Source organism: Ambystoma mexicanum, chromosome 1p (genome assembly GCF_040938575.1).
Source record: "Ambystoma mexicanum isolate Mex_15411 chromosome 1p, UKY_AmexF1_1, whole genome shotgun sequence".
Lineage (NCBI taxonomy): Eukaryota > Metazoa > Chordata > Amphibia > Caudata > Ambystomatidae > Ambystoma > Ambystoma mexicanum.
The window spans coordinates 1,027,357,046-1,027,369,605 of NC_090921.1; the positions used below are offsets into that span (position 1 = coordinate 1,027,357,046).

General features: G+C 42.4%; 3 non-coding genes across 3 annotated transcripts; all 3 read right to left on the minus strand.

The window, feature by feature from the left end:
• Window positions 1-396: 396 nt before the first annotated feature.
• Window positions 397-482, minus strand: TRNAY-GUA (transfer RNA tyrosine (anticodon GUA)). The gene is given in 2 exon segments: window positions 397-432; window positions 446-482. It is a non-coding gene; the product is annotated as a tRNA-Tyr (tRNA).
• A 9,941-nt stretch (window positions 483-10,423) lies between these two features.
• On the minus strand, window positions 10,424-10,509 carry TRNAY-GUA (transfer RNA tyrosine (anticodon GUA)). The gene is given in 2 exon segments: window positions 10,424-10,459; window positions 10,473-10,509. It is a non-coding gene; the product is annotated as a tRNA-Tyr (tRNA).
• Window positions 10,510-11,069: 560 nt separating this feature from the next.
• On the minus strand, window positions 11,070-11,155 carry TRNAY-GUA (transfer RNA tyrosine (anticodon GUA)). Its single transcript is given in 2 exon segments — window positions 11,070-11,105; window positions 11,119-11,155. It is a non-coding gene; the product is annotated as a tRNA-Tyr (tRNA).
• Window positions 11,156-12,560: the final 1,405 nt, after the last annotated feature.

Here is a 12,560-nt window from a genome sequence, read left to right on the forward strand (position 1 = left end):
TCTCCCGCATGTTACTGACCACCATACTAAGGGGGAAAAGTTGAAAGGCGCCACCTCACAGGCCATCTCCTCGGAGTATTCAGCCGCGTTGGGCCTTGACAATATTTTAATATCTTGGATGGTGTATAGTGTTCTCTCATTTCCCTTGAGAAATCAAGATTGTCAAGGGGATTATGCTGTTTTGCCAGTTCATAGCAAGAGATGGGGATCAAAAAAACACCTCACAGGAAACCAAAGAAGATTGGTGTTGGACAGAAAAATAATGTGGCCACAGCCTCAAAGCAAAAGGCATCTATTTTCAGTGATGAAATATAATATAATTATAAATTGTCTGTTATTTTATTTTCCAAGTATTTTACTTTCCAAGTATTCAATAAAATTTGCATTTGGCAAAAGTCCTTCGAGCCGGATTTGAACCAGCGACCTAAGGATGCCTGTTTTACCACTACAGTCCTCCGCTCTACCAACTGAGCTATCGAAGGCTTGGCAAATCAGTCTCTAGCAAGCTCAATACGAGCTTCCACTTCAACCGTCGACATTCAAACATCTCTTGCAATTCGTGCAAAATACTACAAATTTGGCTTGTGAGGTTCCCGAATTGAGTAAAAGCACATCAGTTCACAATTAAAAAAATGACCCCCTCCGCAGTCTCCCGCATGTTACTGACCACCATACAAAGGAGGAAAAGTTGAAAGGTGGCGCCTCACAGGCCATCTCCTCAGAGTATTCATCAGTGTTCGGCCTTGACAATATTTTAATATCTTGGATGGTGTATGGTGTTCTCCCATTTCCCTTGAGAAATCAAGATTGTCAAGGGGATTCTGCTGTTTTGTCAGTTCATAGCAAGAGATGGGGATCCAAAACACCTCACATGAAACCAATGAAGATTCGTGTTGGACAGAAACATAACGTGGCCACAGCCTCAAAGCAACAGGCATCTATTTTCAGTGATGAAATATAATATAATTATAAATTGTCTGTTATTTTACTTTCCAAGTATTTTACTTTCCAAGTATTCAATAAAATGTGCATTTGGCAAAAGTCCTTCGAGCCGGATTTGAACCAGCGACCTAAGGATGCCTGTTTTACCACTACAGTGCTCCGCTCTACCAACTGAGCTATCGAAGGCTTGGCAAATCGCTTTCTAGCAAACTCAATACGAGCTTCCACTTCAACCGTCGACTTGTAAACATCTCTTGCAATTCGTGCAAAATACTACAAATTTGGCTTGTGACGTTCCCGAATTGAGTAAAAGCACATCAGTTCCCAATTAAAAAATGACCCCCTCCGCAGTCTCCTGCATGTTACTGACCACCATACTAAGGGGGAAAAGTTGAAAGGCGGCGCCTCACAGGCCATCTCCTCAGAGTATTCAGCCGTGTTGGGCCTTGACAATATTTTAATATCTTGGATGGTGTATACTGTTCTCTCATTTCCCTTGAGAAATCAAGATTGTCAAGGGGATTCTGCTGTTTTTCCAGTTCATAGCAAGAGATGGGGATCCGAAACACCTCACAGGAAACAATGAAGATTGGTGTTGGACAGAAATATAACGTGGCCACAGCCTCAAAGCAAAAGGCATCTATTTTCAGTGATGAAATATAATATAATTATAAATTGTCTGTTATTTTATTTTCCAAGTATTTTACTTTCCAAGTATTCAATAAAATTTGCATTTGGCAAAAGTCCTTCGAGCGGGATTTGAACCAGCGACCTAAGGATGCCTGTTTTACCACTACAGTCCTCCGCTCTACCAACTGAGCTATCGAAGGCTTGGCAAATCAGTCTCTAGCAAGCTCAATACGAGCTTCCACTTCAACCGTCGACATTCAAACATCTCTTGCAATTCGTGCAAAATACTACAAATTTGGCTTGTGAGGTTCCCGAAATTGAGTAAAAGCACATCAGTTCACAATTAAAAAAATGACCCCCTCCGCAGTCTCCCGCATGTTACTGACCACCATACAAAGGAGGAAAAGTTGAAAGGTGGCGCCTCACAGGCCATCTCCTCAGAGTATTCATCAGTGTTCGGCCTTGACAATATTTTAATATCTTGGATGGTGTATAGTGTTCTCCCATTTCCCTTGAGAAATCAAGATTGTCAAGGGGATTCTGCTGTTTTGTCATTTCATAGCAAGAGATGGGGATCCAAAATACCTCACAGGAAACCAACGAAGATTGGTGTCGGACAGAAAAATAACGTGGCCACAGCCTCAAAGCAAAAGGCATCTATTTTCAGTGATGAAATATAATATAATTATAAATTGTCTGTTATTTTACTTTCCAAGTATTTTACTTTCCAAGTATTCAATAAAATGTGCATTTGGCAAAAGTCCTTCGAGCCGGATTTGAACCAGTGACCTAAGGATGCCTATTTTAACACTACAGTCCTCCGCTCTACCAACTGAGCTATCGAAGGCTTGGCAAATCGCTCTCTAGCAAACTCAATACGAGCTTCCACTTCAACCGTCGACTTGTAAACATCTCTTGCAATTCGTGCAAAATACTACAAATTTGGCTTGTGACGTTCCCGAATTGAGTAAAAGCACATCAGTTCCCAATTAAAAAAATGACCCCCTCCGCAGTCTCCTGCATGTTACTGACCACCATACTAAGGGCAGTGCTTTAAGTGGGGTACGAAATTGAGGGGTTCCCTCGTTTGGAGGCGTGGCCTCCATTGTGGGCGTGGCCTAAAAGTGCACAAATCATAGTAAGGTACGCAAACAAATATATAAATGTATTTGAGCATTTATATATTTGTTTGCGTACTACTATGGTTTGTGTATTTTTCAAGCCTTCTTTTATATTCATAGCAATGTTGCATATTTCTATGTTTATAAAAGGTGGCTTGAAAGTGCACACACCATAGTAAGTTACGCACACTTGTGTGCTTACCTTACTATGGTTTGTGTACTATTCAAGCTGCCTTTTATAAACATAGACATTTGTAACATATGTCTATGTTTATAAAAGACGTCTTGAAACGTAGGCATCTTTTATAAAGCGTTGAGGACGGACAAAACCCAAGGTGGCTTTGTCCGTCGACAAAGCTTTATAAAAGTTGCTTTGAATTGTGTACGATTCAAGCCATCTGTTATAAACATAGAAATATTTCTACGTGTATAAAAGATGGCTTAAACGTACACAGTTGAAGGCATCTTTTATAAAGACTTGCCAAAGGAGAAAGGCGCCTCGGGCTCAGTGATCTCTGCTCAGAGCACTGACCCCGAGGCGTCTTTCACTCTCTGCGAACCCGCGGGCTCCGTGATCTAATCTACATATTAGATCATGGAGCCCGCGGGTTCGCTGAGGGTCAGTGACCTGGCGAGGGGAACTAAGGGACTGTAGCTTCCTCTGATGGCCCCTCAGATGAGGGGTCATCAGAGAAAGTTACAGAGACTGACGGAAGTGCCAGCCAGTCACAGCGACGCTGTGGCTGTCTGGCACTTCTGTCAGCTTGCCTGACGTTTAACTGGCGGGCGCATCTCTCGTTGCGACTGCGGCCGCGGCGGGATAATGCATCCTGCCATGGCGTGGTGGGGCTGGGGGGCCCCGGCAGGGCCCCGGCTCAGCCTCACTTTTTGGAGACTGCCAGGGCCCGGCCCCGGCAGGCCCCGGCCCACTTAAAGCACTGACTAAGGGGGAAAAGTTGAAAGGCGGCGCCTCACAGGCCATCTCCTCAGAGTATTCAGCCGTGTTGGGCCTTGACAATATTTTAATATCTTGGATGGTGTATAGTGTTCTCTCATTTCCCTTGAGAAATCAAGATTGTCAAGGGGATTCTGCTGTTTTGCCAGTTCATAGCAAGAGATGGGGATCCAAAACACCTGACAGGAAACCAATGAAGAATCGTGTTGGACAGAAAAATAACGTGGCCACAGCCTCAAAGCAAAAGGCATCTATTTTCAGTGATGAAATATAATATAATTATAAATTGTCTGTTATTTTACTTTCCAAGTATTTTACTTTCCAAGTATTCAATAAAATGTGCATTTGGCAAAAGTCCTTTGAGCCGGATTTGAACCAGCGACGAGCTATCGAAGGCTTGGCAAATCATTCTCTAGCAAACTCAATACAAGCTTCCACTTCAACCGTCGACTTGTAAACATCTCTTGCAATTCGTGCAAAATACTACAAATTTGGCTTGTGAGGTTCCCGAATTGAGTAAAAGCACATCAGTTCACAATTAAAAAAATGACCCCCTCCGCAGTCTCCCGCATGTTACTGACCACCATACTAAGGGGGAAAATTTGAAAGGCGGCGCCTCACAGGCCATCTCCTCAGAGTATTCAGCCATGTTGGGCCTTGACAATATTTTAATATCTTGGATGGTGTATAGTGTTGTCTCATTTCCCTTGAGAAATCAAGATTGTCAATGGGATTCTGCTGTTTTGCCAGTTCATAGCAAGAGATGGGGCCCCGGCCCACTTAAAGCACTGACTAAGGGGGAAAAGTTGAAAGGCGGCGCCTCACAGGCCATCTCCTCAGAGTATTCAGCCGTGTTGGGCCTTGACAATATTTTAATATCTTGGATGGTGTATACTGTTCTCTCATTTCCCTTGGGAAATCAAGATTGTCAAGGGGATTCTGCTGTTTTGCCAGTTCATAGCAAGAGATGGGGATCAGAAACACCTCACAGGAAACCAATGAAGATTGGTGTTGGACAGAAACATAACGTGGCCACAGCCTCAAAGCAAAAGGCATCTATTTTCAGTGATGAAATATAATATAATTATAAATTGTCTGTTATTTTATTTTCCAAGTATTTTACTTTCCAAGTATTCAATAAAATTTGCATTTGGCAAAAGTCCTTCGAGCCAGATTTGAACCAGCGACCTAAGGATGCCTGTTTTACCACTACAGTCCTCCGCTCTACCAACTGAGCTATCGAAGGCTTGGCAAATCATTCTCTAGCAAACTCAATACGAGCTTCCACTTCAACCGTCGACTTGTAAACATCTCTTGCAATTCGTGCAAAATACTACAAATTTGGCTTGTGAGGTTCCCGAATTAAGTAAAAGCACATCAGTTCCCAATTAAAAAAATGCCTCCCTCCGCAGTCACCCGCATGTTAATGACCACCATACTAAGGGGGAAAAGTTGAAAGGCGGCGCCTCACAGGCCATCTCCTCAGAGTATTCAGCCGTGTTGGGCCTTGACAATATTTTAATATCTTGGATGGTGTATAGTGTTCTCTCATTTCCCTTGAGAAATCAAGATTGTCAAGGGGATTCTGCTGTTTTGCCAGTTCATAGCAAGAGATGGGGATCCAAAACACCTGACAGGAAACCAATGAAGATTCGTGTTGGACAGAAAAATAACGTGGCCACAGCCTCAAAGCAAAAGGCATCTATTTTCAGTGATGAAATATAATATAATTATAAATTGTCTGTTATTTTACTTTCCAAGTATTTTACTTTCCAAGTATTCAATAAAATGTGCATTTGGCAAAAGTCCTTTGAGCCGGATTTGAACCAGCGACGGGCTATCGAAGGCTTGGCAAATCATTCTCTAGCAAACTCAATACAAGCTTCCACTTCAACCGTCGACTTGTAAACATCTCTTGCAATTCGTGCAAAATACTACAAATTTGGCTTGTGAGGTTCCCGAATTGAGTAAAAGCACATCAGTTCACAATTAAAAAAATGACCCCCTCCGCAGTCTCCCGCATGTTACTGACCACCATACTAAGGAGGAAAAGTTGAAAGGCGGCGCCTCACAGGCCATCTCCTCAGAGTATTCAGCCGTGTTGGGCCTTGACAATATTTTAATATCTTGGATGGTGTATACTGTTCTCTCATTTCCCTTGGGAAATCAAGATTGTCAAGGGGATTCTGCTGTTTTGCCAGTTCATAGCAAGAGATGGGGATCCGAAACACCTCACAGGAAACCAATGAAGATTGGTGTTGGACAGAAACATAACGTGGCCACAGCCTCAAAGCAAAAGGCATCTATTTTCAGTGATGAAATATAATATAATTATAAATTGTCTGTTATTTTACTTTCCAAGTATTTTACTTTCCAAGTATTCAATAAAATGTGCATTTGGCAAAAGTCCTTCGAGCCGGATTTGAACCAGTGACCTAAGGATGCCTATTTTAACACTACAGTCCTCCGCTCTACCAACTGAGCTATCGAAGGCTTGGCAAATCGCTCTCTAGCAAACTCAATACGAGCTTCCACTTCAACCGTCGACTTGTAAACATCTCTTGCAATTCGTGCAAAATACTACAAATTTGGCTTGTGACGTTCCCGAATTGAGTAAAAGCACATCAGTTCCCAATTAAAAAAATGACCCCCTCCGCAGTCTCCTGCATGTTACTGACCACCATACTAAGGGCAGTGCTTTAAGTGGGGTAAGAAATTGAGGGGGGCCCTCGTTTGGAGGCGTGGCCTCCATTGTGGGCGTGGCCTAAAAGTGCACAAATCATAGTAAGGTACGCAAACAAATATATAAATGTATTTGAGCATTTATATATTTGTTTGCGTACTACTATGGTTTGTGTATTTTTCAAGCCTTCTTTTATATTCATAGCAATGTTGCATATTTCTATGTTTATAAAAGGTGGCTTGAAAGTGCACACACCATAGTAAGTTACGCACACTTGTGTGCTTACCTTACTATGGTTTGTGTACTATTCAAGCTGCCTTTTATAAACATAGACATTTGTAACATATGTCTATGTTTATAAAAGACGTCTTGAAACGTAGGCATCTTTTATAAAGCGTTGAGGACGGACAAAACCCAAGGTGGCTTTGTCCGTCGACAAAGCTTTATAAAAGTTGCTTTGAATTGTGTACGATTCAAGCCATCTGTTATAAACATAGAAATATTTCTACGTGTATAAAAGATGGCTTAAACGTACACAGTTGAAGGCATCTTTTATAAAGACTTGCCAAAGGAGAAAGGCGCCTCGGGCTCAGTGATCTCTGCTCAGAGCACTGACCCCGAGGCGTCTTTCACTCTCTGCGAACCCGCGGGCTCCGTGATCTAATCTACATATTAGATCATGGAGCCCGCGGGTTCGCTGAGGGTCAGTGACCTGGCGAGGGGAACTAAGGGACTGTAGCTTCCTCTGATGGCCCCTCAGATGAGGGGTCATCAGAGAAAGTTACAGAGACTGACGGAAGTGCCAGCCAGTCACAGCGACGCTGTGGCTGTCTGGCACTTCTGTCAGCTTGCCTGACGTTTAACTGGCGGGCGCATCTCTCGTTGCGACTGCGGCCGCGGCGGGATAATGCATCCTGCCATGGCGTGGTGGGGCTGGGGGGCCCCGGCAGGGCCCCGGCTCAGCCTCACTTTTTGGAGACTGCCAGGGCCCGGCCCCGGCAGGCCCCGGCCCACTTAAAGCACTGACTAAGGGGGAAAAGTTGAAAGGCGGCGCCTCACAGGCCATCTCCTCAGAGTATTCAGCCGTGTTGGGCCTTGACAATATTTTAATATCTTGGATGGTGTATAGTGTTCTCTCATTTCCCTTGAGAAATCAAGATTGTCAAGGGGATTCTGCTGTTTTGCCAGTTCATAGCAAGAGATGGGGATCCAAAACACCTGACAGGAAACCAATGAAGATTCGTGTTGGACAGAAAAATAACGTGGCCACAGCCTCAAAGCAAAAGGCATCTATTTTCAGTGATGAAATATAATATAATTATAAATTGTCTGTTATTTTACTTTCCAAGTATTTTACTTTCCAAGTATTCAATAAAATGTGCATTTGGCAAAAGTCATTTGAGCCGGATTTGAACCAGCGACGAGCTATCGAAGGCTTGGCAAATCATTCTCTAGCAAACTCAATACAAGCTTCCACTTCAACCGTCGACTTGTAAACATCTCTTGCAATTCGTGCAAAATACTACAAATTTGGCTTGTGAGGTTCCCGAATTGAGTAAAAGCACATCAGTTCACAATTAAAAAAATGACCCCCTCCGCAGTCTCCCGCATGTTACTGACCACCATACTAAGGGGGAAAAGTTGAAAGGCGGCGCCTCACAGGCCATCTCCTCAGAGTATTCAGCCATGTTGGGCCTTGACAATATTTTAATATCTTGGATGGTGTATAGTGTTCTCTCATTTCCCTTGAGAAATCAAGATTGTCAATGGGATTCTGCTGTTTTGCCAGTTCATAGCAAGAGATGGGGCCCCGGCCCACTTAAAGCACTGACTAAGGGGGAAAAGTTGAAAGGCGGCGCCTCACAGGCCATCTCCTCAGAGTATTCAGCCGTGTTGGGCCTTGACAATATTTTAATATCTTGGATGGTGTATACTGTTCTCTCATTTCCCTTGGGAAATCAAGATTGTCAAGGGGATTCTGCTGTTTTGCCAGTTCATAGCAAGAGATGGGGATCCGAAACACCTCACAGGAAACCAATGAAGATTGGTGTTGGACAGAAACATAACGTGGCCACAGCCTCAAAGCAAAAGGCATCTATTTTCAGTGATGAAATATAATATAATTATAAATTGTCTGTTATTTTATTTTCCAAGTATTTTACTTTCCAAGTATTCAATAAAATTTGCATTTGGCAAAAGTCCTTCGAGCCAGATTTGAACCAGCGACCTAAGGATGCCTGTTTTACCACTACAGTCCTCCGCTCTACCAACTGAGCTATCGAAGGCTTGGCAAATCATTCTCTAGCAAACTCAATACGAGCTTCCACTTCAACCGTCGACTTGTAAACATCTCTTGCAATTCGTGCAAAATACTACAAATTTGGCTTGTGAGGTTCCCGAATTAAGTAAAAGCACATCAGTTCCCAATTAAAAAAATGCCTCCCTCCGCAGTCACCCGCATGTTAATGACCACCATACTAAGGGGGAAAAGTTGAAAGGCGGCGCCTCACAGGCCATCTCCTCAGAGTATTCAGCCGTGTTGGGCCTTGACAATATTTTAATATCTTGGATGGTGTATAGTGTTCTCTCATTTCCCTTGAGAAATCAAGATTGTCAAGGGGATTCTGCTGTTTTGCCAGTTCATAGCAAGAGATGGGGATCCAAAACACCTGACAGGAAACCAATGAAGATTCGTGTTGGACAGAAAAATAACGTGGCCACAGCCTCAAAGCAAAAGGCATCTATTTTCAGTGATGAAATATAATATAATTATAAATTGTCTGTTATTTTACTTTCCAAGTATTTTACTTTCCAAGTATTCAATAAAATGTGCATTTGGCAAAAGTCCTTTGAGCCGGATTTGAACCAGCGACGAGCTATCGAAGGCTTGGCAAATCATTCTCTAGCAAACTCAATACAAGCTTCCACTTCAACCGTCGACTTGTAAACATCTCTTGCAATTCGTGCAAAATACTACAAATTTGGCTTGTGAGGTTCCCGAATTGAGTAAAAGCACATCAGTTCCCAATTAAAAAAATGACCCCCTCCGCAGTCACCCGCATGTTACTGACCACCATACTAAGGGGGAAAAGTTGAAAGGCGGCGCCTCACAGGCCGTTTCCTCAGAGTATTCAGCCATGTTGGGCCTTGACAATATTTTAATATCTTGGATGGTGTATAGTGTTCTCTCATTTCCCTTGAGAAATCAAGATTGTCAATGGGATTCTGCTGTTTTGCCAGTTCATAGCAAGAGATGGGGATCCAAAACACCTCACAGTAAACCAAAGAAGATTGATGTTGGACAGAAGAATAATGTGGCCACAGCCTCAAAGCAAAAGGCATCTATTTTCAGTGATGAAATATAATCTAATTATAAATTGTCTGTTATGTTATTTTCCAAGTATTTTACTTTCCAAGTATTCAATAAAATTTGCATTTGGCAAAAGTCCTTCGAGCCGGATTCGAACCAGCGACCTAAGGATGCCTGTTTTACCACTACAGTCCTCCCCTCTACCAACTGAGCTATCGAAGGCTTGGCAAACCGTTCTCTAGCAAGCTCAATTCGAGCTTCCACTTCAACCGTCGACATGCAAACATCTCTTGCAATTCGTGCAAAATACTACAAATTTGGCTTGTGAGGTTCCCGAATTGAGTAAAAGCACATCAGTTCCCAATTAAAAAAATGACCGCCTCCGCAGTCTCCCGCATGTTACTGACCACCATACTAAGGAGGAAAAGTTGAAAGGCTGCGCCTCACAGGCCATCTCCTCAGAGTATTCATCAGTGTTCGGCCTTGACAATATTTTAATATCTTCGATGGTGTATGGTGTTCTCCCATTTCCCTTGAGAAATCAAGATTGTCAAGGGGATTCTGCTGTTTTGTCAGTTCATAGCAAGAGATGGGGATCCAAAACACCTCACATGAAACCAATGAAGATTCGTGTTGGACAGAAACATAACGTGGCCACAGCCTCAAAGCAACAGGCATCTATTTTCAGTGATGAAATATAATATAATTATAAATTGTCTGTTATTTTACTTTCCAAGTATTTTACTTTCCAAGTATTCAATAAAATTTGCATTTGGCAAAAGTCCTTCGAGCCGGATTTGAACCAGCGACCTAAGGATGCCTGTTTTACCACTACAGTCCTCCGCTCTACCAACTGAGCTATCAAAGGCTTGGCAAATCATTCTCTAGCAAACTCAATACGAGCTTCCAGTTCAACCGTCGACTTGTAAACATCTCTTGCAATTCGTGCAAAATACTACAAATTTGGCTTGTGAGGTTCCCGAATTGAGTAAAAGCACATCAGTTCCCAATTAAAAAAATGACCCCCTCCGCAGTCTCCCGCATGTTAATGACCACCATACTAAGGGGGAAAAGTTGAAAGGCGGCGCCTCACAGGCCATCTCCTCAGAGTATTCAGCCGTGTTGGGCCTTGACAATATTTTAATACCTTGGATGGTGTACAGTGTTCTCTCATTTCCCTTGAAAAATCAAGATTGTCAAGGGGATTCTGCTGTTTTGCCAGTTCATAGCAAGAGATGGGGATCCAAAACACCTGACAGGAAACCAATGAAGATTCGTGTTGGACAGAAAAATAACGTGGTCACAGCCTCAAAGCAAAAGGCATCTATTTTCAGTGATGAAATATAATATAATTATAAATTGTCTGTTATTTTACTTTCCAAGTATTTTACTTTCCAAGTATTCAATAAAATGTGCATTTGGCAAAAGTCCTTCGAGCCGGATTTGAACCAGCGACCTAAGGATGCCTGTTTTACCACTACAGTCCTCCGCTCTACCAACTGAGCTATCGAAGGCTTGGCAAATCAGTCTCTAGCAAGCTCAATACGAGCTTCCACTTCAACCGTCGACATTCAAACATCTCTTGCAATTCGTGCAAAATACTACAAATTTGGCTTGTGAGGTTCCCGAATTGAGTAAAAGCACATCAGTTCACAATTAAAAAAATGACCCCCTCCGCAGTCTCCCGCATGTTACTGACCACCATACAAAGGAGGAAAAGTTGAAAGGTGGCGCCTCACAGGCCATCTCCTCAGAGTATTCATCAGTGTTCGGCCTTGACAATATTTTAATATCTTGGATGGTGTATAGTGTTCTCCCATTTCCCTTGAGAAATCAAGATTGTCAAGGGGATTCTGCTGTTTTGTCATTTCATAGCAAGAGATGGGGATCCAAAATACCTCACAGGAAACCAACGAAGATTGGTGTCGGACAGAAAAATAACGTGGCCACAGCCTCAAAGCAAAAGGCATCTATTTTCAGTGATGAAATATAATATAATTATAAATTGTCTGTTATTTTACTTTCCAAGTATTTTACTTTCCAAGTATTCAATAAAATGTGCATTTGGCAAAAGTCCTTCGAGCCGGATTTGAACCAGTGACCTAAGGATGCCTATTTTAACACTACAGTCCTCCGCTCTACCAACTGAGCTATCGAAGGCTTGGCAAATCGCTCTCTAGCAAACTCAATACGAGCTTCCACTTCAACCGTCGACTTGTAAACATCTCTTGCAATTCGTGCAAAATACTACAAATTTGGCTTGTGACGTTCCCGAATTGAGTAAAAGCACATCAGTTCCCAATTAAAAAAATGACCCCCTCCGCAGTCTCCTGCATGTTACTGACCACCATACTAAGGGCAGTGCTTTAAGTGGGGTAAGAAATTGAGGGGGGCCCTCGTTTGGAGGCGTGGCCTCCATTGTGGGCGTGGCCTAAAAGTGCACAAATCATAGTAAGGTACGCCAACAAATATATAAATGTATTTGAGCATTTATATATTTGTTTGCGTACTACTATGGTTTGTGTATTTTTCAAGCCTTCTTTTATATTCATAGCAATGTTGCATATTTCTATGTTTATAAAAGGTGGCTTGAAAGTGCACACACCATAGTAAGTTACGCACACTTGTGTGCTTACCTTACTATGGTTTGTGTACTATTCAAGCTGCCTTTTATAAACATAGACATTTGTAACATATGTCTATGTTTATAAAAGACGTCTTGAAACGTAGGCATCTTTTATAAAGCGTTGAGGACAGACAAAACCCAAGGTGGCTTTGTCCGTCGACAAAGCTTTATAAAAGTTGCTTTGAATTGTGTACGATTCAAGCCATCTGTTATAAACATAGAAATATTTCTACGTGTATAAAAGATGGCTTAAACGTACACAGTTGAAGGCATCTTTTATAAAGACTTGCCAA